Raw genomic sequence first — 21,668 nt, 5'->3', positions numbered from 1 at the left:
GAACTCCCTAAGGAGCAGGAAGAAGCGGAGAAATTAGCCCGTCAGTCTGCCATGTATCAGTTCATCGATGATGTCCTGTATAGAAAAAGACCAAACGGTGTGAAATTGAAGTGCATTCCCTGGGAGGAAGGACTGGAGTTGTTGGCAGAGATACGTGGAGGCATATGTGGCTCCCACATAGGGTCAAGGGCCCTTGCCGGCAAGACATTCTGGTAAGGTTTCTTCTGGCCCACTGCCCTCCAGGATGCAACGGCACTAGTAACCAAGTGTGAAGCGTGTCAGTTCCATTCGAAGAAGCTTCATCAACCAGCTCAAGCGCTCCAAACAATCCCTCTCTCCTGGCCATTCTCGGTCTGGGGGCTCAACATACTGGGCCCCTTTCCCCGTGCTGTTGGGGGCTTTGAGTACTTGTACGTTGCAATCGACAAGTTCACAAAGTGGCCAGAGATGGAGACAGTGAGAAAGGTGACAACACAATCAGCCGTCAAATTCTTCAAGGGGCTAGTCTACCGTTTCGGTGTGCCAAATAGAATCATCACCGACAATGGCACACAGTTCACGAGCCAAGCCTTCATGCGGTACATCTAGGACGTCGACAGCAAGGTCTGTTTTGCTTATGTTGCACATCCACGGAGCAATGGCCAGGGTGAGAGGGCAAATGCTGAAGTGTTGTGAGGCCTCCGGACAAGGACTTTTGACAGGCTACATAGGTGCGGATGATGCTGGATTGATGAATTGCCGGCGTTTCTTTGGTCAATCACAACTACGCCAAATCTAGCCACCGGTCAGACACTCTTCTTCCTCGTTTACGGGGCAGAAGCAGTTCTCCCCATGGAACTCACATACGGGTCACCTCGAGTGCTCGCTTATGATGAGCTTGAGCAAGAGAAGTTGCGGCAAGATGACGCAACGCTCCTTGAGGAAGATCGTCTTCGGGTGGCTGTACGAGACGAGCGCTACCAGCAAGCCTTGCGCCGCTACCATAGCCACAAGGTTCATGCCCGAAGCTTTGAGGAAGGCGACCTTGTTCTTCCGCATGTTCAGTTGGCCAAGAATTCCAACAAGTTGACGCCGAAGTGGAAAATGCCCTTATCGGGTAATACGAGTCACCAGGCCTGGCGTAGTCCGCTTGGAGACCGAAGATGGCATTCCAGTGAGTAACTCCTGGAACATCGAACATCTTCGCAAGTTCTACCCATAAGGCGCAGTTGCCGGGCCCCCCAGCAAACCACCTTTTGTACAAGCCTTGCCGGCAAGGCATGTAACCCTTTGTACAAAGCCAGGCGCAGACCCTAAGCATAAATAAATGAAGCGCTAGTGCCCTAAGTTTTAGCATGCATGGTAGGTTAAGTCTCTCTCTCGGTTAGGGTTGATAGTGCTTAGCGGCGGCTAACCCCTAGCATAGAGGTCGAGTGTACGTCACTCTGTTCTTTTCCGTCTTATTTGGTTCGCAGGGTACATAGAAATTTCCGCTGAGCTATTGGGAAGAAAAAGAACGAGCCGGCGCTCCGGCCCCGGCAAACCAAGGTTGCCGGGGGCTGCAACGTCAGGTATGTTTTTCTCCCCCACTCTGTGCGCCCGTATGAACCTTGAACATATAAGGCTTCCCTCACTCTCGTACCATCTTGCCCCCTCTGTCCCGTGTCCGAAAACTCTACTTTGGACTGGAACTTGGTTGTAGTGCGATGGGAAGAGGGAAAACGAAAGGCCTAATCCTACTCGGCCCCTACCTCCGCCAAGAGCGTGAGTGTAGTCGGGCCATAGAGCAGGAGGATAGCAAGGCCTGTTGCCGGGATACCATGTTTATCTTAAGATAACGATGACGCGTTACTTGATGTGGCCCTGGCTCATGCACAAACGAAGCCAGGCAAACACCCTTCCTTTCATTCATACATTGCAAACAAGTACAATTCATATGGAATGGGTACACGAGCAAGGGGATTACAAATTTTGAAATCTAGCAAGTGCCTGTAGGCTTACAAACTAGAAAAGATAAGTGCCCCGTGATCCCTGTTCTTGCCCCTTTCCTCCCAGGTGTGGCAGGTGAAGGCAAAAAGGAGGAGACAGGGAACGCGCCGATGGAGATCTTGACGGGGAAGGCCCTCGGCAGAGTGCATGGCGGAGAGAGAGGCGACGAGGTCGACGTGCCCTCGCTCAACGCTCTTGTCATCGCTGTCGCTGTCCTCCTCATCACTCCCGCTTGAAGAGGAGTCTTCATCATCGGAGCAGCTCTCCACGCAGCACTTCATGTGAGTTCCAGAGTCTCCAAAGACCTTGACCGAGAGCAGGCCGTTCTCCATTAATTTGAAATAGAGAATGAGCCCCGCCGTCAGGCTATGGATGCGAGCAAAGGTGTCGGTGTCAAAACCGGCGGATCTCGGGTAGTGGGTCCTGAACTGTGCGTCTAGGCCGGATGGTAACAGGAGGCAGGGAACACGATGTTTTACCCAGGTTCGGGCCCTCTTGATGGAGGTAAAACCCTACGTCCTGCTTGATTAATATTGATGATATGGGTAGTACAAGAGTAGATCTACCACGAGATCAAGGAGGCTAAACCCTAGAAGCTAGCCTATGGTATGATTGTTGTATATGGAGTTGATTGCCTACGGACTACAACCCTCTGGTTTATATAGACACTGGATAGGGTTAGGGTTACACAGAGTCGGTTACAATGGTAGGAGATCTTGAATATCCGCATCGCCAAGCTTGCCTTCCATGCCAAGGAAAGTCCCATCCGGACACGGGACGATGTCTTCAATCTTGTATCTTCATAGTCCAGGAGTCCGGCTGAAGGTATAGTCCGGCTACCCGAACACCCCCTAATCCTAGACTTCCTCAGTAGCCCCTGAACCAGGCTTCAATGATGACAAGTCCAACGCGCAAATTGTCTTCGGCATTGCAAGGCGGGTTCCTCCTCCAACTCCTTCATAGAAGATTGTAAACACCAAGAGTAATGTCCGGCTCTGCAAAATAAGCTTCCACATATCGCCATAGAGAGAATAATATTAACACAAATCAAAACTGCTGACGTATTCCGCAGTGTGTCATCACACTACGGCCAAGTCCTTTACTCGAATCGTTTTTACTTTTCCACCTCAGCATGTTTTGAGAGGCGGTTTCCTTGGCACATCTTGTCAAAGCAGAGATCGTGTACCCCCTTTACAGGATTCTCATCAATACGGACGTGGGTAACCCAACCGTGCCATTTATCACGGTGCTTGGGAGGCAAGCGAGTTTTACTAGGCTGGTGGGGATGCACAACCGCATCCGCCCATATAAGGGGATAAGGATCCACCTTTTTACCTACGCCTTCTTCCTCCTTTGCCTATCCATCTCCTGCGCACTCGAGCTCCAGCGCCCAAGCCCGCACTTCCCACCTCAACCTTCTCCAGCAATGTCCGGAGCGGGAGGCAAGTGGATGGTCTCCTCCGCTACGGAGGGCCATGTCAAGAAGCTAAGGAAGGCCGGATACCTGTCCAAGGACATCGCGCACCGGCTTCCCGAAAAGGGGCAGCTTCTCCCCACTCCAAGGCCCCATGAGAGGGTAGTATTTCTCCCCCACTTCCTCCGCGGACTGGGTTTTCCACCCCACCCATTTGTCCGGGGGCTCATGTTCTATTACGGCCTGGATTTCCACGATCTGGCCCCGAACTTCATCCTCAACATCTTGGCGTTTATCGTCGTGTGCAAGGCTTTCCTCCCCGTCCGCCCTCATTTCGGCCTCTGGCTCAAGACCTTCAACGTCAAGCCCAAGGTGGTGTGCGGCAGCCAGGCGGAGTGTGGAGGCACCATGGCGGGCAAGATGGCCAACGTCCTATGGTTCGAGGGCTCTTTTGTGGAGACCCTAAAGGGGTGGCAATCCGGGTTGTTTTACATCACCGAGCCACGTGATCCGAAATGGACCACAGCCCCCGAGTTCCGATCTGGACCCCCCATGCGGCTTATGTCCTGGAAAGAGACGGGCCTGTCGTGGGGTGATGAAAAATAGGTGACCGGATTGCAAACATGCATCCAGTCCCTGGTGAACAAGACAATCCGGCTTGTTAATGTAATCCAGGTTATGCTCGTATGCCGGATCCTCCCGTGCCAACAACGAGATTTTAATCTGTGGGAGTTCGACCCGGTGCAGCACCAAACCCTTAGCAGGCTCTTCGACATGACGTACGAAGATGCCTGGAAGGTGCTATTCAAGGGCGCCGAGGCTCCCGCATCCGCTTCCGAGGACCGCGGATACAGCTCGCAGCGTCACGCCAGCGAGGTAAGCTATCTTCACCTTTTACAGGATGTTAAGCTTTCTTCATAGTTTGACTCTATGCGGGATCTAAACTCCCTTACCTTTGACAGGCTTGGCGGGCGATATCCGGACTGATTAATTGTCCGGCTCCGCTGCCCGAAGACCCAGCCCCAGCTCTACTAGTGAAGCTGCTTGTTCCGGCGCCTAATGTGGTGCCGGAGAAGAAGGCCAAGAAGAAGAAGACCACGGGGACTCGAAGGAGTGCCCGTAATGTGGTGGTGTCGGACTCGTCATCCGACGAGTCCGAGACGCCCTCTTCCCGTGAAAACGAGGAGGAGGAAGAAGAAAACTCTCCTCCCCCAGTGGAGGGAGGAGAGAAGAGGAAGGCCGCCCCAACGGGGGAGGCCGAGGGGTCTAGGAAAAGGAAGACCCCTCCGCCGGACTACTCCCCCGACGCCGAAGAGGGCGAAGAGGAGTGGCCAAACAGGGCCAAGCGTCTGGCGAAATCGTAAGTTCGGACATCAGAGTGACTCATGATGTTCCTTTGTTGCATAGCTTTCCCTAATGTCGAACGTAATTATGCAGCCTGCCCCAGGCCGAATTCAACGAATCATCGGGCATCTCCCTGGACTCATCGGAAGTGAACTCAGTTCCACCCGCTGTCTCCCCTCGCACTGCAGACGACACCGAAGTGGCGTCGCGACAAGCTCCGGGGCAGGAGGAGGTGGTCCCGGAGGAGCCGCAAGGCAACCTCCCGGACTCTAGGAGTGAAGGGGATAAGGCCCCCCAGGGCTCCAAGTCCGGCTTTGTGCCGGACACCGCGCCGGAATCTTCCACAGTTCCGGACCGCGGTAGGCGAACTCCTTCCAAGAGGAGCAAGCCTTCTGAGCCGGCAGCCTCCGTCCAACCGGAGGTGCTGGACAATCTGCTGGAGGTGCTTGACGGCGCCTCCATCGACGAGGGGCACCGTACTATTATGAGTACGGTGATCCAGAAGGTTCAGTCCGCCAATAGCGGACTGACTGAAGCTTGCGCTAGCCTTCTAACAGGCTTCGAGGTAAGTAAAAATATTACCGCATAGACAGTAGCCCCTGATGCTCTGTTTGGCGTTCGGAAAGAAAAGCCGAATAGAGGATCGATTAAATTTCGCAGGAGTCTAACAAAAAGAGTCAATATGCGTATGCAGGCTTCGCTGCTATCCACCGCCGCACTGACTGCGGAGGTGGGTGTCCTGACGCAGGACCTCGAGCAGACCGAGCAAGAGCTCGGCCTTGCCAAGCGGCAGCTCGAGGAGAAAGAAGGTAAGAAATACCTTACAGAAAAAGTGCCTATAAAAAGGCGTGATTGCAAAGAAAATAACAGGATTGTACTGCTTATTGTAGGGGCCACGACTGAGATGGCGACCCTTAAGCAGGCGCTGTTTGAGGCTGAAAAGAAAACGGCCGCGGAGCGCACCGAGCGAGACAGACTTGGGGCTCAGGTCGGCGAGGTGCAGCAAGAGCTTCAGGCTCTCATGAAAAAACATGAGAGTTTGGAGCTTGAGTCAAAGGCGCAAGCATCCGAGCTCGTGACGGCCCTTGAGACTGCCAAGTTTGCTAAGGACGAAGCCCAAAAGGCCCTCCAAGAGTTGGAGGAGATGAGGAAGATAGCAGCGGGTAAGGCATTCTTCATGCAAAGCAGAAATATAAAAGTAAACTACTTGTTACTTACCCGAATCCGGAGCTCTCCAGGGGCGTTCGCAGATCTTCCCCGCAGCGTATCCGATGCCGCCGCATTCTACCGAGCTGAAGAGGGCAGCTCGACGGAGAAGGTGTTCTGGTCTCAGTATTCTGAGGCCGGACACCCTGTGCCTTTGAGCGACCAGCTGAAACAGCTGGTCGAGCTCCACAAGGCGGCCGAACAGGCCATGAAGGGCTTCATAGTTCGGCTGTGGCCCGGAGAGGCCCTGCTTGGGAGCTATTTCGGGCTGGTGCGGCGGCTGGTGGAGGCCTGTCCGAGGCTCGAGGTCATCAAGCGCTCCGTCTGCATCAAAGGTGCCCGTCGGGCCCTTGCCCATGCAAAGTTGCACTGGGGTAAGCTGGACGGTGAGAAGCTTGTGAAGGACGGGCCGCCGCCGGGGAAGGAGCATCGCAAGCCCGAGAACTACTACAAGGATGTTCTTGCAGGTGCCCGCCTTGTGGCGGATGAATGTACCAAGGATGTGATTTTTAAATGAACTCGCTCGTGTTTATCCTGTGCGCTGAAAACTTGTTCATATGCGCTAAGCAATGCTTATTGAATTTAAAATATTACTTTCTATGCGGCCGTTTATCAAAAAATTGAGAGATGGCCAGTCGTCGGCTTTTGCCCCCATGCCACTAGTGCTGGGGCGTTCGGGATAAACCTGAGCGCTCTTTTTCCCATAGTTGGGTCCTTCGAGGGAGGCGCTCAGCACAACGAACCAGGCAATCGGACTATAATGCTTGAACACTCTCACTTAGCCATAGAACTCTATAATTTTAAATTTCGGTGAAGCCCCTAGTTCGGAAGACCGAGTTCGGGGCGCTATCCACGCCTTGGCCGGACAAAGCCAGCTCCTCGCTCGAAGCGGCATAAGTATTTAGGGACTCGAAAAACCTCTCGAACAGCGACCGGTCTCTCGCCTCATCATGACAGTCAGTTTTAGCTTTCTCCACTGAGGTGCTTAATCCAGCTGAACCGGGGCACAATCGCAGTGGTTCTCCTAGTGCTACCTTAGCCGATAGAGCGGAACGTAAGGCACCAAAACATAGGAGCCGGGCAAACCCAACTATTGACCCAAATCATGATTCGGAGCCGATGCATATAGTGCTATAAGTTCGGGGTGCCCCACTTGTGAAAGTGTACGGACTTCTCACACCATTATGAGGGGTACTGAAGCCCCTGGTGTGTTTGCCATACCATGGTGTACGGGTGCAATCATGTCATTTAATAAACAGATATGTGAAAAGAGGATAATGCAAAAAATAGACAAAAAGCTAAGCATTGTTTATAGAGAGGCTATTTATCAAAGCCGAACGATACAAATAGTGCGGTAAGCAAAAGATATTGGACTATTCAGTATGTCCTGACCAGGGGCAGGCCGTGGAATTGTATTTAAAACAGGTATACCGCTCGTAATAGAGACCACCTGGGAGTTCCATAATGCGGCATGGCTTGTCTGCCTCCCTGGATCTTGCATCATTTGTGCGGCAGTCGAATTGCCGAACAGGTCGTCCGAAGTATGGAGTCCTGAAAGTAAGAAAAAATTAAAAAAAGAATCCGGCAGCCCCTAGTACGTTTTAAGCCGTATTTTGGGTGTGCCGTTATTGTGCCCCTTCCCCTGTGCCCATGGTATTTCAAGGGCGCAGTTATGTACACGAGGTACTGGTTTCGCTATGTCACGAAAGCTGGGGTTGGGGCCGCATTGCTACGCTTGCTCAGAGTGTGCCAGGCGGTCCTGCTGTGGGTTACTCCGGGCGCGCTTGGCAGTGTCTAGCTTTTTAATGGCCGGACTGGAGAATTGCCTGAGAAGGCTACTTTGTACCTCCGCTGCGAGAGCCGCCATATGCTCCTCCGTACGGAGGGAGCGTTCGGCGTTTCCGTTGACCGTAATTACTCCTCGAGGGCCTGGCATCTTGAGCTTGAGATATGCGTAGTGCGGCACCGCATTGAACTTTGCGAATGCGGTTAGTCCGAGCAGGGCGTGATAGCCACTGCAAAACGGGACTATATCGAAGATTAACTCTTCGCTTCGGAAATTGTCCGGGGATCCGAAGACCACGTCAAGTGTTACTAAGCCTGTACAGTTGGCTTCTACACCTGGTATAACGCCTTTAAAGGTCGTTCTTGTGGGCTTAATCCTTGAGGGATCTGTGCCCATTTTGCGCACTGTATCCTGATAAAGGAGGTTCAGGCTACTGCCGCCGTCCATGAGGACTCTTGTGAGATGAAATCCGTCGATGATTGGGTCGAGAACCAATGCGGCGAAGCCGCCATGATGGATGCTAGTGGGATGGTCCCTTCGATCAAAAGTGATAGGGCAGGAAGACCATGGGTTGAACTTTGGTGCGACTGGCTCCATCACGAATACGTCCCGTAGCACACGCTTCCGCTCCCGCTTGGGAATGTGGGTTGCGTATATCATGTTCACCATCCGCACTTGTGGGGGGAAGCCCTTCTGTCCATTGTTGTTCGGCGGCTTGGGCTCCTCGTCGTCGCTGTGCAACCCCTTGTCTCTGTTTTCGGCCCTTAACTTGACTGCCTTCTTGAACACCCAACAACCCCTGTTAGTGTGATTGGCTGGCCTTTCGGGGGTGCCATGTATCTGGCACAAGCGATCGAGTATTCAGTCCAAACTGGACGGGCCCTGAGTATTCTTTTTGAATGGCTTTTTCCGCTGACCGGATTTATAGCCTTTGAATCCGGCATTGACTGCTGTGTCTTCATTGCTGTCACTATTAACGCGGCATTTTTGCTTATTCCGACATGTCCTGCCACTTTTGTCCTTGGTATCCGAATTACCAGGGTTCTTTGATAAGTTGTTACTGCAAGCTAGCCAACTGTCTTCTCCGTGCAAAAGCGGGTCATGAGTGTTGTGAGGGCTGTCATGGATTTCGGCTTTTCCTGTCCCAGGTGCCGGGCAAGCCACTCGTCGCGGATGTTATGCTTGAAGGCTGCTAGGGACTCTGCGTCCGGACAGTCGACTATCTGGTTTTTCTTTGTTAGGAACCGTGTCCAGAATTGTCTGGCCGATTCCTCTGGCTGCTGAATTATGTGGCTTAAGTCGTCGGCATCCGGCGGTCGCACGTAAGTGCCCTGGAAGTTGTCGAGGAATGCGGCTTCCAGGTCCTCCCAAGAACCGATTGAGTCTGCTGGCAAGCTGTTAAGCCCATGCCGGACCGGTCCTTTAAGTTTGAGTGGGAGGTATTTGATGGCGTGTAGATCATCGCCGCGTGCCATGTGGATGTGAAGGAGATAATCCTCGATCCATACCGCCGGATCTGTTGTGCCACCGTATGATTCGATGTTTACGGGTTTGAAACCCTCTGGGATTTTATGATCCATTAGTTCATTCGTGAAGCATAGCGGGTGTGCGGCGCCTCTGTACTGGGCTATATCACGACGCAGCTCGGAAGAGCTATGTCTGTTGTGTTCGGCCCAGCCGGATTTGTTGTATCCGGAGTGAAGATCATGGTCACATGCCGTAGGGCGCCTGTGCGATCCGTAGATCGATCTTGTTTGTCTTGCCTTATCCTCCAGTATGTCTCGCAGGTCGGGCGCATTTTCCCGTGCCTTAGTTGAGCGGCGTCAGGGCATGGCTTGGGTGGAGGGCCGAGAGGCCTCTTTGTCGTGGCCGCGAGGTGGCCGGTCTGCCATGTCATGCGCTGGTGATGTAGGTGCTTCCTCCTCTGATCGGGGTAGCGGCCTGCGCTTCGGGTAACTCTTGGAGGGGCGTTCGAGTTCATACTCTTCGGTCGCAAGGACTTCAGTCCATCTGTCAGCTAGCAAATCTTGGGCAGCTCTAAGTTGTTGCTTCTTTTTCTTGAGGCTGCTTGCCGTGGCTAAAAGCCTGTGTTTAAAACGCTCTTGTTCGGCGGGGTCTGATGGTATGACGAATTCGTCGTCATCGAGGCTTGCCTCGTCTTTGGAGGGAGGCGTATAGCTATCATCCTCGACCTCTCGGTCTGCCGCTCTCTCGTGAGGGCTGGCTTCTCTGCCTTCCTGTGCCGAATCTTGCTGAGGTCGGTGTTCTTCGACGCTATCCGGGGTAGTATTATATCCCGTGCCGGAATCACCGTTCTTGCTTTGGCGGGATTTAGAGCGGCGCCGCTGACGCCGGCGCTTTGGCTGTTTCTTGGGGGTGTCATCCCCCACTGTTCCATCGCCATCTCCATCTTTTGGAGTATCCACCATATATATGTCATATGACGAGGTGGCTTTCCAGCACCCTATAGGTGCTGGTTCCTGTTCGTCTCCTACATCGTCGTCCATGCCATCGATGTCTTCAGAGCTGAAGTCAAGCATGTCGGTTAGATCGTCGACAGTGGCTACAAAGTGGGTGGTGGGTGGGCTTTGAATTTCCTCATCGCACGTATCCCACCCACGCTGACCGTAGTCCGGCCAGGGCTCTCCTGATAAAGAGAGAGACTTAAGAGAATTCAGGATGTCGCCAAAAGGCGAACGCTGAAAGATGTCTCCAGCGGTGAACTCCATTATCGGCGCCCAATCGGATTCGATTGGCAGGGGCGCGGGGGGTTCGGAGTCCGGGGAGGAGTCCGGATCCTCAGAGTCACGGGTCGTGCAGAGTGCAGGGCTAGCGTTCGGCTCGATCGCTTTTGGGATCGCAGCCCCTGAGGTGACGTCCAACCGCTCATCCTCGATTGGCGCAATAGGCTCCGAGTTACGGGTCGGAACCGATGCGTGTGCGGCCTCCAGGACACTGTCTGGGGGCAGAGCTAGATCATGCCTCTCGAGATAGTGCGGCGTGCTTGGCCGTGGCTCGAGTCCGTCGAAGATCAAGTCTTCGCGGATGTCAGCCGTGTAGTTTAAGCTTCCAAACCTGACTTGATGGCTAGGGGCGTAGCTTTCGATCTGCTCCAGGTGGCCGAGCGAACTGGCCTGCAAAGCAAAGCCGCCGAAGACGAAGATCTGTCCGGGGAGCAAAGTCTCACCCTGGACCGCATCGTTGTTGATGATCAAAGGAGCCATCGGGCCTAAAGGCGACGACACAGAGGAACTCTCAATGAAAGCACCAATGTCGGTGTCAAAACCGGCGGATCTCGGGTAGTGGGTCCCGAAGTGTGCGTCTAGGCCGGATGGTAACAGGAGGGAGGGAACATGATGTTTTACCCAGGTTCGGTCCCTCTTGGTGGAGGTAAAACCCTATGTCCTGCTTGATTAATATTGATGATATGGGTAGTACAAGAGTAGATCTACCACGAGATCAAGGAGGCTAAACCCTAGAAGCTAGCCTATGGTATGATTGTTGTATATGGAGTTGATTGCCTACGGACTACAACCCTCCGGTTTATATAGACACCGGATAGGGTTAGGGTTACACAGAGTCGGTTACAATGGTAGGAGATCTTGAATATCCGAATCGCCAAGCTTGCCTTCCACGCCAAGGAAAGTCCCATCCGAACACAGGACGAAGTCTTCAATCTTGTATCTTCATAGTCCAGGAGTCCGGCTGAAGGTATAGTCCGGCTACCCGAACACCCCCTAATCCAGGACTCCCTCAAAAGGTCTTCCATCCGCGGCGAAGATACATTGCCTGAGGGGCGGGGAAGTCAACGTCGACCCGCGTGTCGTCGTTCCCGCAACCCCTCATATGCAACCTCAGGGTCTGGGGCAGATCAAGCTCCATCTCCCGAGCGAATGGCGCAGGAAGACGAAGGCGACGACGGGGTGGCCGACGCAGCCTGATGAAGAACTCACGAGGTTGGTCCCGGACGTGGCCCTCCATTGGGGGAGGCATCGCTGGCGGAGGCAAGGCCGGTGCGCCGCCCTGTCCCCCTCTTCCCCAAGCGCCACGCCGGCCTCCCCCTCACCACCTCCCCCTTCCTCTCATGGCCGGCTCCGCCGTCACGGGCTCTTGGGAAGAAGGGACGCGTTGTCGAGCAGAAACCCTCGCCGCCATCGTCGAAGGACTGGCGCCCCCTCTCGCCATGGAAGATGAAAAAGCGGAGCTGAGGTGGAAGGAGAGGGATGATGAAAGACGGTGGGGTGCCATCCCCCTCCCCCTTATTATAAAGGGGTGGGGTCGGGACTCGGCCACCCCACTCAACCAATCCCACCATCAGGGGCACAAAGAATCGAGGCCGACCCGCTGCCCCAATCAGCAGCGGGTCATTTCCCCGCCTCGCCATTCAAGGCACGCACCCACTGCCTACCATCTTCAGAGCACGGGGGACACATGGCGGGCGAGCAGAAATCGAGGGCATGGATGAGACGGTTGTTCTTCGCCCCGTGGTTGTGGGGCACGGGCACCTTGAAGACCACGACCCGAGCCCATTGAGTAAATGAGCCGCGCCTTTGCGTTTTCCTCCTTTTTATGGGGAAGGCGCGAGCTTCCTCTTTACCATGGTGTGATGCATGCGTGCGGAAAACGCCCCACGCATGACCCCCACGTCACGCACGGCCCCCCATGTCACGCGTTCAACGCGGGTCATGGGGAAGCGCAGTGGACGGAGAGTTACTGCGGTAGAAATCCGCCCCACCCGCCCACACACCGTTCAGGTCCTAGCCCAACAACGCATCGCGCTTATGTGTGGCCCAGGCTCAGGTCCTCCTTTCGGTGTACAAAAGTAGGGGCTCTCCTTTTACACCCCTTAACTTGTGCACGGGCAGTCAGAGCCGCGCCCACGGCCACACTAAGTAGGGCAGAGGAGGGAAGCCGGAGCACAAGACGACCAAAGCAATGCCAAGACCAGAGGCGCAAAGAGAGAGAGGGCGAGGTGGACTCCCCCAGCAAGACCCTTGCCGGGGTGGCTTCCACAGCCTCGGCAAGATCACTGCTGGGGCAACTTGCCTGACACCAGCAGAGCTCGCCACCCTTGAGCCCGAGGGGTTCCAACACTATACTGGAAGCAAGGCTCGGGAGGCACCTCCGTGGTGGCATGCAGATCTTTCTAGAGATCATAGATTCACAAGATCATATGAGAACCAAAAGACGATGATCCTTGGCGAGATCCTCACCAAGGAGATCCACGAGACCCCCGGCAAGATCCTTGCCGGGAACGACCGCGGTGCTGCAGCGAGACCCTTGCCCGGCCCTCGGCAAGACCCTTGCCGAGGACGCCTACGGGGACGCAGTCAGGCCCGCATCTGCCAAGACTCCACCGCCGCTCCCATGCAGCTGCCAGCTCGACCAGGTAGGCAGGCATCTGCGTGTCAGCGCACGGTCTCTACACCAACTCAGCCAGCACATGTGTCGTGGCATGCATATCTTCGTGAAGGCTGCACCACCGCGGCAGCCCAGCAGCCAGCCAACGTGGCGCTACAACGCCTCGTCAGCTTGGACGCGCGTCGGAGCCAGGTGAGGCGATGATAGCTAGGACGAGCTTCTTTGTCGTCCCCAATAAAGCAACAGGGGCACGTCGTTAGCGCATTAAATGCGTTTGGTGATCAACAACCGGTTTCGCGTCTTTCTCCAATTTTATTTTGTGCTACCATAGAGTGGGACTAATGCCCTTAAGATCATCAAGAGTATATCCAATAGCAGCATGGTGCTTCTTCAAAGTTTTCAATAATTTCTTTTCTTCATGATTTGAAAGCTTAGCACTAATAATAACAGGATATATCTCTTTCTCATCAAGATAAGCATATTTAAGAGTATCAGGTAAATGTTTAAGCTCAAACACGGGATCATCCTTGGGTGGAGGAGGATCCCCTAAGATTTCAACAGGCAAGTTGTGTTTCAAAATAGGTCCCTGTTTAAAGAATACTTCATCTATTTCCCTTCTTTCATTCATAAACATATCATTTTCATGGTCTAGCAAATATTGTTGTAAAGGATCATTAGGAGGCATGGCAATAGAAGCAAGACCAATAATTTCATCTTTACTAGGCAATTCTTTATCATGGGGTTGTCTACAAAATTTGGCAAAATTAAACTCATGAGACATATCCCCCAAACCAATAGTAACAACATCCTTTTTGCAATCTATCCTAGCATTAACAGTATTCAAGAAGGGTCTACCAAATATAATGGGACAAAAGCTATCTTGTGGGGAACCCAGAACAAGAAAATCAGCTGGATATTTAACTTTCCCACACAAGACTTCAACATCTCTAACAATCGCAACTGGTGAAATAGTGTCTCTATTGGCAAGTTTAATTGTAACATCAATTTCCTCTATCTCAATATGTGCAATATCATGCATAATTTCTTTGTATAAGGAATGAGGTATTGCACTAGCACTAGCACCCATATCACATAAACCATGCTAGCAATGATCTACTATTTTAACATAAATAACAGGCATGCATACAACAGGTCTATGTTTATTTCTAGTATCAGGTCTAGCAATTCTATCCGCTTCATCACAGAAGTAAATAACATGCCCATGAATATTATCAGCCAAGATATCTTTAACCATAGCAATACTAGGTTCAACTTTAATTTGCTCAGGGGGTGTAGGTGTTCTAGTATTACTCTTACGAACCATAGTTGAAGCTTTAGCATGATCCTTTATTCTAATAGGGAAAGGTGATTTCTCAATATAAGCAGTAGGAACATAAGAATCATTATAAGTGATAGTCTTTTCTTCAACTTTAATAGGTGTAAATACTTATACTTCAATGGGAGGATTATATTTAAACCACATCTCCTTAGGGAGATCAACATGAGTAGCAAAGGATTCACAAAAAGAAGCTACTATCTCAGAGTCAAGTCCATATTTGGTGCTAAATTCAGGGAAGGCATCGGTATCCATAAAAGACTTAACACAATCAAACTTAGGTGTTATACCTGACTCCTTACCTTCGCCGAGATCCCAATCTTTAGAGTTGCATTTAATTCTTTCCAATAAATCCCATTTGAATTCAATAGTCTTCATCATAAAAGAGCCAATACAAGAAGTATCGAGCATGGAGCGATTATTGAGAGAAAGCCGAGCATAAAAATTTTGAATAATAATTTCTCTTGAGAGCTCATGATTGGGGCATGAATATAACATTGACTTAAGCCTCCCCAAGCTTGAGCGATGCTTTCCCCTTCACGAGGCCAAAAATTATATATATAATTATGATCACGATGAACAAGATGCATAGGATAAAACTTCTGATGAAATTCCAATTTCAATCTATTGTATTTCCATGATCCCATATCATCACATAGCCTAAACTAGTTCAATGCCTTTCCCTTCAAAAATAAAGGGAAGACCTTCTTCTTGATAACATCCTTGGGCATACCTGCAGCCTTAAATAATCCACAAACTTCATCCACATAGATTAGGTGCAAATCGGGATGCAACGTTCCATCTCCTGTAAAAGGATTAGCTAGCAGTTTCTCTATCATACCCGAAGGAATTTCAAAATAAAAATTTTCAGTAGGTTGAGTAGGTTGAGGAGCAACTCTTTGCTCTACTGGTCGGCGTGAAGATATCCCGAACAAGCCGCTCAAAGGATTATGTTCCATAGTAACAACTGACAGTAAATTTCAGCACACTATATAAATTTCAGCACACTCTTGTGGCCTCATATTTTTCCTTACCAAATTCCAACTACCAAAGGCACTTCACTCCCCGGCAATGGCGCCAGAAAAGAGTCTTGATGACCCACAAGTATAGGGGATCTATCATAGTCCTTTCGATAAGTAAGAGTGTCGAACCCAACGAGGAGCAAAAGGAAATGATAAGCAGTTTTCAGCAAGGTATTCTCTGCAGGCACTGAAATTATCAGTAACAGATAGTTTTGTGATAAGGTAATTTGTAACGGGTAACAAGTAATGAAAGTAAATAAGGTGCAGAAAGATGGCCCAATCCTTTTGTTAGCAAAGGACAAGCCTGCAAAAACTCTTATATAAAGGAAAATGCTTCTGAGGACACATGGGAATTATCATCAAGCTAGTTTTCATCATGTTCATAGGATTCGCGTTCGGTACGTTGCTAATTTGATATGTGGGTGGACCGGTGCTTGGGTACTGCCGTTCCTTGGACAAGCATCCCACTTATGATTAACCCCTATTGCAAGCATCCGCGACTACAAAAGAAGTATTAAGGTAAACCTAACCATAGCATGAAACATATGGATCCAAATCAGCCCCTTACGAAGCAACTCATAAACTAGGTGTAACACCCCGGATGTAACTTTCCCAATTTGTACTCCAACTCTTGCCGTTTCCGGCGTTAAGTTATATTTATTTCCTCGGGTTCGGGTCTTTGTCTCCGTGTGTTGTTATCATTGCCATGCATCTCATATCATGTCATCATGTGCATTGCATCTGCATACGTGTTCGTCTCATGCATTCGAGCAGTTTCCCCGTTGTCCGTTTTGCATTCCGGCACTTCGTTCTCCTCTGGTGGTCACTTCTAGCTTTCTTTCGTGTGTGGGGATTAAACATTTCCGGATTGGACCGAGACTTGCCAAGCGGCCTTGGTTTACTACCGGTAGACCGCCTGTCAAGTTTCGTATCATTTAGACTTCGTTTGATACTCCAACGGTTAACCGAGGGACCGAAAAGGCCTCGTGTGTGTTGCAGCCCAACACCCCTCCATTTTGGCCCAAAACCCACGTAACTCTGCTCCATCATCTAGAGCGTTCGATCATGATCGCGTGGCCGAAAACCGCACCTCATTTGGACTCTCCTAGCTCCCTCTATGCCTATTTAAACACCCCCCGAAATCCGGATCTTCCTCTCCCCCTGATACCCTAATTCCCAGATCCGCGCCGGCCGGACACGTCCGCCCCAGCCGGACGTGTCCGCCGCCGCCCCCTCTCCCAATCGCGGCCTGCCACGTCAGCCGCCACCAACCCGCCGCCGCCCGAGGCCCGGGGAGCCCGGAGCCGGCCCCCGCGGCACGAGCCGCCTGCGCCGCCTCCATCCACGCCGCGCCGCCACCTCCCGCGCCTCCGGCACCGCGCCGCCGCGGTCCGCCCCGCCGCCGCCATCGCCGCCTCTCCTCCCGGGCTGCCGCGCCGCCCCGTCGCCCCGCTGCCTTCGCGCCACCTCGCCGCCCTCCGCCGGATCCGCCGCCGTGAACAGTGCCCGCCGCCGCCTCGGTTCACGCGCCGGTCAAACCCTAGATCTGAGGGTTGTTTTTTTTCTAAGTCCCTGATATTTTCAGTCCAAGTGCTCATGTTCATAGCTCCATAACTTTGCATCGGTAGCTCCGATTCATGCATATAGCATATCAAAATGTTCATCTCAGAGAGTACATCATTTCATTCCATTGCATCATTTTCTTTTGAGCTCATCTTGATGCCCGAAATGCTGTTAGAAGGAGGCTACTTGAGATAATTGTCAGATCCACTGCTCCATTTAGGTTTTTGTCATTTTTGCCATGATTAATGTGTGCATGCTATGCCCTGATGCTCTACATGTGTTTTGTTAAGGGTTTTGTCATCTTTCCAGAGGTGCAACCCATGTGTTTTGTGATGTGTGTGGTGACTTGTGCAAACTTGCAAAGTGGTGCACTTGCTAATTTTGTTTTTCAGGGACTTGGTAATTTCACTAAGTCCTGGAGCTGCTTATCTCATCTTGTCATAAGTTCATGTTGTTTCCTAGTGATCCGTGCCTCTTTTGAAGATGATCAGTAAGGATGTTTTGTTAATATTGTAGTGCTCTATCCATCCATGTCTTTGTTTGCAATTATGGAGCACCCTAGCTTGAGTCAATCGAGCTCTACTTTTGCTACTTTGTGAATCTGGGCAAAATTGCAAAGGGTGGAATGAAGATTGCCTAACTTGCGACATATGCCTTCAATGCGATTATGTCTCTAAGTCATGCCTCGACACGTGGGAGCTATAGTCGCATCGAGGGTGTTACAAGTTGGTATCAGAGCCTTCCCCGACCTTAGGAGCCCCATTGCTTGAATGTTTTTAGTGGCCGAGTTGTGTCTAGAAAAAATGTTTTGATTCATTAGGAATTATATATCGGAGAGTTTAAGAATTCTTTTTACTTCCCAGTCTCCTCATTGCTCTGGTAAGGCATCCTGACGTAGAGTTTTGACTCTTCTCTTCTCAAATTTCACTAAAATTTTTTTAGGATCACGCGGGTATCTTGGAATCGTTCCGATGGTTTTATGATGAGAACATTGTCTTGGTGCCTCCTGTCAGGGGTTTAGTGGAAGTGTCCTGGGGAGTTGAGCTCTGAGGTGTTGTCATCATAATTTTCTCGTTGCAGTTCTGGAATACCTCAGTTTAGTACGCCGACATCGAAAATCTCTTTTATGCAGTTCGTTGGTGAGATAACCTCGATGCCACCCAGTACTGGGGCGGGAGTTCGGGAGTATCACCATAAATTGTATAACGGATGCTTTTCGAAGGTTGAGGTAGATGGTTTCCGAAGGTTTCTTGGTTATGTGTTGAAGGATGGATACAGCTGGATGTAGGATTTGCTAGATTGGGGTGAGATATTATGCTTCCCCTGTATCCCCAACACCTGATTGCATAACCGGAAAGGTTCGGGAGTTTCATAGGTGGGAATTCTAGTAGCTCTAGTTCTTCTTCCACGGATATTGGTTTGAAATTGGGATTTCTTACCGATTATTTGTTCTTGATCCGTACCTTGTTGATTTATTTCTCTACCTTAATTCTACGTGGCTTCTAAATTTATGGATATGTGACCATTTCAAGAGGAATGCATTCGTTCATTTTGTTCGGATGTGAAGACTATATGTTGCAATTTTCATTCCGTTGGATTCAGCTTCAATATTTATCTGTCAATGTGGTAATGGACGTCAACCTCTTTAGGATGGCTCCTCCAATGCGCACGACTCCGAATCCTGATCCGCCACCACCTCCACCTCCTCCGGAGGCATGGCAAGCTGTGATGGCCGCAACCAATGCAAGCACATAGTTGATCATGCAAATTCTTCAAGAGCGCAATCAAGGCAACCAAGGGAATCAAGGCAGCAATCAGAATCACTTTGCTACACTCAACGAGTTCCTTGCTAACGGGCCAAAGACTTTCAGCAATTGTGTTGAGGCAACCGATGCTGACGATTGGCTTGTGGATCTGTGTAAGCATTTCGAGTGCAGTAACGTCAGGCCTGAGGAATTTGTTAAGTTCGCTTCCTTCAAACTCAAAGATCAAGCTGCAGAATGGTTCCAGCAGTACAAGGACACTAGAGGTGGACGTGTTATCACTTGGGATGATTTCCGTCGAGATTTCCGAGCTCATCATATTCCCCAGAGCGTGGTTGAAAGCAAGTGTGAGGAATTCCGCAATCTGAAGCAAGGCTCTTTATCTGCCAAGCAGGACGTCCCTGATGAGAAGAGCATGATATACTAGTTCAGGGATGGTCTCAGAGAAGAAATTCAGCTAGCTCTTGTTCTCTTCGAGCCCTTGAGATACGATGAGTTCTACAACATGCCATTGAAGCAAGAGGCTGCTCAGTTGAGGTGTGATGCTTCCAAGAAGCGAGCCAGAGATGTTACTCCTTCTTCCTCTACTCAAGTGGCCAAGCAACAGAAGTTTTGGCTTCCTCCTCCTCCGTTCCGTCAGCCGTATCAGCAGAAGAGCAAAGGTGGCAGTGGTTCTTCCCACCCACCCAACCCTGGATTTCAGAACAAGACTTCGTCTCAAGCTCCAAGATCGAGTGCTCCGTACCACCGTCCGCTTTCAGAGGTCACGTGTAACAAGTGCCAACAGAAGGGTCACTATTCCGACAAGTGTTTCAACCAGAGGCGTCTTCCTCCTCCTCCTGTCAGATCGGCAAGTACAGCTGTGGTCAAGCATAATCCCAACTCCGCCAAGGTCAACTTGATGAATGCAGCTCAGGCAGAGGACTCGTCAGATGTGATCATGGGTAACCTTCCTGTTAATGATATTCCAGCTAAAGTTCTTTTTGACACGGGTGCATCGCATTGTTTCATCTCGAGACCATTTGTTTCTAAGCATGAGTTGCCTTTGCAAGATTTGCCTAGATAGTTATCTGTTGTTTCTCCGGGTAAATTCATGAATGCAAGCGCTATTGCCCCAGATGTTTCTATCACATTGGGCGATTACAAGTTTCTCTCTTCTCCGGTGGTTCTTGGCAACTCGGATATTGATCTTATTCTCGGAATGGATTGGCTTTCTAAGCACAAGGCACATCTTGATTGTGCTGCCAGGCAGATTCAATTGACTCATTCGTCTGAGGATGTAATTGTCTTTGCCGCTCGTGATGATACCATTCGTCTATTTTCTCTCAATGAGAAGGGTGAATTGGATGTTATCTCTCAAATTCCAGTCGTTTGCGAGTATCAAGACGTCTTTCCAGAAGAGCTTCCAGGAATGCCTCCGCACCGGCCAGTTGAATTTGTTATTGATCTTGAGCCTGGCACGGAACCTGTGTGCAAGCGTCCTTACAAGCTCGGACCTGAAGAGTTCAAGGAGCTGAAGAAGCAACTTGATATTCAAGAGAAAATGGGTCTCATCCGGCCTAGTTCTTCTCCGTGGGGTTGTGGTGTTCTTTTTGTGAAGAAGAAGGATGGAATGGACCGACTTTGTGTTGATTACCGTTCAGTGAACAAGAAGACCATAAAGAACAAATACCAACTTCCCAACATCAATGAGCTGTTCGAACAACTCAAAGGTGCCCAAGTATTCTCCAAGCTTGATCTCCGTATGGGCTATCATCAGATTCGAATCCGTGAGCAAGATATTCCCAAGACTGCTTTCAAGACAAGCTTTGGTTCATATGAATACACTGTCATGTCTTTTGGTCTCGTCAACGCTCCTCCGACGTTCTCTCGCATGATGAACTTCATCTTCAACGCCTTCACCAATGACTTCGTTTTGGTCTATCTCGACGACATTCTGGTTTTCTCAAAGAACAAGGAAGATCGTGCCAAGCACTTGCGTTTGGTTCTTGAAAAGCTCAGAGAACACAAGTTCTACGCTAAGTTCTCCAAGTGTGAATTTTGGCTCGATGAGGTTCTTTATCTTGGTCATATCATCTCTGCCAAGGGCATTGCCATGAATCCTGAGAAGGTGTCTGCAATTGTGAATTGGGAACCTCCTCAGAACGTGAAGCAACTCCGCAGTTTTCTCGGTCTCGCAAGCTATTGCCGAAGATTCGTTGAAAACTTCTCTAAGATCGCGAAGCCTCTCTCTAATATTCTTCAGAAGCACGTCAAGTACGTTTGGTCTCCGGAGTGTGACATTGCTTTCAACACTTTGAAAGATAAATTGATCACTGCTCCAATTCTGACTCCGCCTGATGAATCCAAGCCGTACGAGGTCTTTTGTGATGCCTCTCTCCAAGGTCTTGGCGCAGTATTGATGCAAGAGAAGAAAGTTGTTGCTTATACCTCTCGCCAGTTGAAGCCTAATGAGAAGAACTACCCCACTCATGATCTCGAGTTGGCGGCAGTTGTGCATGCTCTTTTGACTTGGAGACATCTTCTATTGGGAAGAAAAGTGGACATTTTCACTGATCACAAGAGTCTCAAGTACATCTTCACTCAGCCTAATCTCAACCTCAGGCAAACTCGATGGGTCTAAATGATTCAAGAGTATAATCCGAGTATCGAGTATACTCCAGGCAAGGCCAATGTGATTGCTGACGCATTGAGCAGGAAAGCTTACTGCAACAGTCTGATTCTCAAGCCTTATCAACCCGAGCTTTGTGAAGCTTTCCGCAAACTTAATCTGCAAGTTGTTCCTCAAGGTTTCCTCGCCAACCTTCAAGTCTCTCCTACCTTAGAAGACCAGATTCGCCAAGCCCAGCTTCTTGATGCTATGGTGAAAAAGGTGAAGATTGGGATTGCCAAGAGTCAGTCCAAG

Source organism: Triticum urartu, chromosome 7, assembly GCF_003073215.2.
Source record: "Triticum urartu cultivar G1812 chromosome 7, Tu2.1, whole genome shotgun sequence".
NCBI classification, from domain to species: Eukaryota; Viridiplantae; Streptophyta; class Magnoliopsida; order Poales; family Poaceae; genus Triticum; species Triticum urartu.
This window is presented reverse-complemented; position numbering follows the sequence as displayed.